This window comes from Ctenocephalides felis, unplaced genomic scaffold (genome assembly GCF_003426905.1).
Source record: "Ctenocephalides felis isolate EL2017-DRISC unplaced genomic scaffold, ASM342690v1 CF-g0.4_SCAFFOLD_01604, whole genome shotgun sequence".
In the NCBI taxonomy this organism is placed as follows: domain Eukaryota; kingdom Metazoa; phylum Arthropoda; class Insecta; order Siphonaptera; family Pulicidae; genus Ctenocephalides; species Ctenocephalides felis.
The window spans coordinates 23,511,529-23,515,296 of NW_020537758.1; positions in this window are offsets into that span (position 1 = coordinate 23,511,529).

Consider the following 3,768-nt stretch of genomic DNA (forward strand, 5'->3'; position numbering starts at 1 on the left):
AAAAAAATCAAATTCAAGTTTCAATGTACACTCTGACAAGAAACTTCTTGGGCATCATTCTTAAATCAATTTGATTTTTAAAGAACACATAGGATATACGAATTTCAAATAGTTACGAGTTGCATAGTTGATAATATAGAAATTCAAATGTTTTATTATAAATATCATTTATAGATATTATTATTTTACTAATATATTTATAATATATTTATCAATATATTATATTTATTATAAATTAGGTAATTGGGGTATGGCTAAGCATAAAGTCCAGTTTGACTTTAAGCAATTATATTGCAAAAACCAAATCAATTAATATCAAAAACACATACCAAGCAAACAACTGTCTATGTTACTATTTTTTTAAACTTATAAATAATTCATCATTGCTGAAATATTTTTTGCATTTGGACCATTTTTTCTTCTTTTTACCCCATAAGCTGTGTAAAAAGGGACAGCCATCGGGCAAACAGATACAATGTCTTATTTTTAATTTTAAATGACAGAATAATAACTACATTATGCAACCAATATAAATAACATGGGTGCATTTTACAGAGAACGCTGTATACAACCTGATCTAGTATTTGTCAGAAATAATCATCAGCATAGTTGGAAGTAAGCTATTTAGCTTATTTCTTGTAAATTTTCTTTTGTTAACTTAATTTACCCTTTTATTTACTGGCACAGTTGAAAGTGAAATACTTTTCTTACACACAGGCAGATAGCCAAAACAAGAGCGAGATTACTTTTAGATCATTTATGTACAGAAGTCCAAATATATAAGATATCATAAATATCTTACCTTATGTGAATTATCTTTTGTTTATCTTTAGCTCACAGTTTCACTTTTGTTGCAACGAACTTTATTTTTAACTCACAATTAGCAGTTAAGTAAAAAAACGTTCACGCAATTCTCAACATCAATATACGCAATATAAGACAAAATTTTATCGATCTAACTATTGAATCTGGCGAAGACGAAATGTTCACATTGCTTTTTGGTTCTTTGGTCAAATCTTAATGTATATACAAGTGGTCCGCGAAAATAGCACAGAATCTAATGCTTTGCTGATGGCCTCACTTCACTGACTGGCACGCTTTGCTCAACGTCCATATTGCACGGCGTACCCCTACCAGCGCACTCGATTTTCCCGTAGCGGTGTGAGGAAATGTGTTGTATTCGGCACACGTAATGAATATCTTTATTATGAAGTGCTTTTACATTTTTCAGTATTTTTTATTCAAAGAACTGGAAGGGTTGTATACATAATTTATTTTTGAGTTTAATTCCCTGTTAACTGTTTCATTAACTTATTAAACGCTTTCCGGAACCTTCCTCAGGCACTGGCACGCGATTCTTGTGTATCTTTTTATTAACCGATTTACGAAAAAGTTTACATATTTGGATTTCTAATTAATTTATATATTTTTTGTTTATTGGTGTATTTGTTTAACTGTAGAACTAAAAAAATTGATATTATAGTTATATTGATACGGTAGGGTAGAGCGGGTCTTAAAGATCTGTAAAAAGGTCTACCGTCAGTTAGAAATTCTTTGAATACTCTATTTGAAAGTTAAGGGCAAAGGATGTGTAACCAGCCATTGTCTTAAATCGGGCGACTTTACTACCATGAGATAAATGGCCACATTGTCAATTTCGTAACGAATTTTTTGTTGTTGTTAGTATTTTTGTTTTTATGCATAGTTGTTTAGTTTAGCATACCTAAGTATAATTTTTAAGTAAACATTTGATGTTTTGTTATTTTTAATTTAAATTTCAAAAGTTTATTTTAACCTTGGGGCAAAAAAGACTTCCTAAACCCTTATACTGGCAAGGTGTAAACTATAAGAGACTAGTAAATAAAAAGGAAAAAAATATTATAAAAAAAGCAATTTTCTAAAATATAATTTAAATTAATAGTTATTCCAACTTTGATGATGAATTCTTCATACAAAGCTCGTTTGGTGGTTGTATCCAGTGCGGTATATATCAAAATTTTTACCCATAAAATATGAATTTCAAGTAGAAGTTGTATTCAAGTTATTTATGATCAATTCATATCAATATACAAAGAGTCTGATTATGATAAACAGAAATACCTACCAAATTAAGATTATCTAATAATTAATCGCATCACGTTGGATCATCTAAATCAATTATTATTTCTTAAAACCTTTTCATAGTTAAAAATATAAAGTGGTTTTTTTCTGTTCACTGACTGACCCTTTTTACCTCGCGTATGGAGTAAAAAAGGCCAAGTGATAAATTTCTGAAAAATAGTAAAATATTCAAACAACATAGTTCTACAATGATGAATTATCTGGGAATTATATTGAACATAGCTAGATAGTTGTTTGTTCCATTAATTTTAGTTAATTTGGTTCCATTATATAATTGCTAATATTCCAGTTGGACCTTTGTATATCAATCATTCCAATTTGAGAATTTATATAATACTGCAATGCATGCACTGGATGCTCCGAAAGCTCATGTTACTTTGAAATTTTTTACTGGATAATTGCTAAAAGTCCAGTTGGGCCTTTGTACCCCGTGCTACTCTATATCAATATTTCCAATTTGAGAGATTATATAATACATACTGCAATGCATGCACTGGATGCTCCGAAAGCTCATGTTACGTTGAAATTATATCTTGTTGTGTTCCGTTTAGGGAATTTCAACCAAGATGATTAACGTGTTCTCGAAATTTCTTGCCAGAACATGTTAAAATCACGTCGTCATTATGGAGCCAAGAAATAAGTAATTAGTAATGATTGCTAACTATTATTCAATCGTTTTATTCGCCATTTTTAGGGAATAATATCGAAACTGAATTCATTGCCCTTGCGTTACCTGGTTTACTCTATTTATTTATTCAGCAAGACTAGTTTCTAGATTTGTCAGAGAGAACTCATGATTTCAATCTCTGACATAGTGTTATGTTGCATTTCAAGTATATGTCAGCTTGAGAAAGGCAAGCTGAATGGCACGAGGATTTGAAGTTTACACATTTACACTCGATATTTGAAATGCATGTAAGATCCAAAGCTCAGCAAATACTTTTGCTGATTATAATTTACAACTAGCATACGTTTGATTTTACTCTATAAGATATATTAACTATCTATGACCCTTAAAAAAATAAGAATTTGAGTTATGTATTGAACAACATATGTAGCTATGTATAAAAAAGCCCGTTGAGGACACAACTTTGGAAGTGGTAAAAAAAATGAATATCAAGAAGGGTGCCACGTTTGCTAATGGTCGACAAAGTTTTCTTTAAAATGCAATATATACTGATAATTTGGCGCTATATAGGCATAATCTATACTTGAGTATATAAAACCACTACATTCCTGAGAAGGAACAACAGTATAAATAGTGGTTGAACAAGGTGAATCATCTCCAAAGGAAAATCAGGTTTATAGGCAAACATAATATGGTAGAAGAATTATATGAAATTGTCACAGGTCAGTACAATGCAGTAAAAGTTGTAAATCAAATGACCTTATTTGGCAAGGAAAAAAAAAATATCATAATGATGTATGCATTTATTGAGTATTACGATTCAGAGCAAATTTAGATTCACTCAGGGACTATTAACTATTTCCTAATTTCAGAAAACTGTGATGCAATAAAAGATTTGTTAGCGAAGCAATGGAGAACTGTTTGAAGCTGTAAATTGGAAATTTGTGGAGATTGAACTTTTGTTTAAAATTAGTATAACTTCATTGTGAGAAATGTATCACTCTCAATGGCGACTGGAG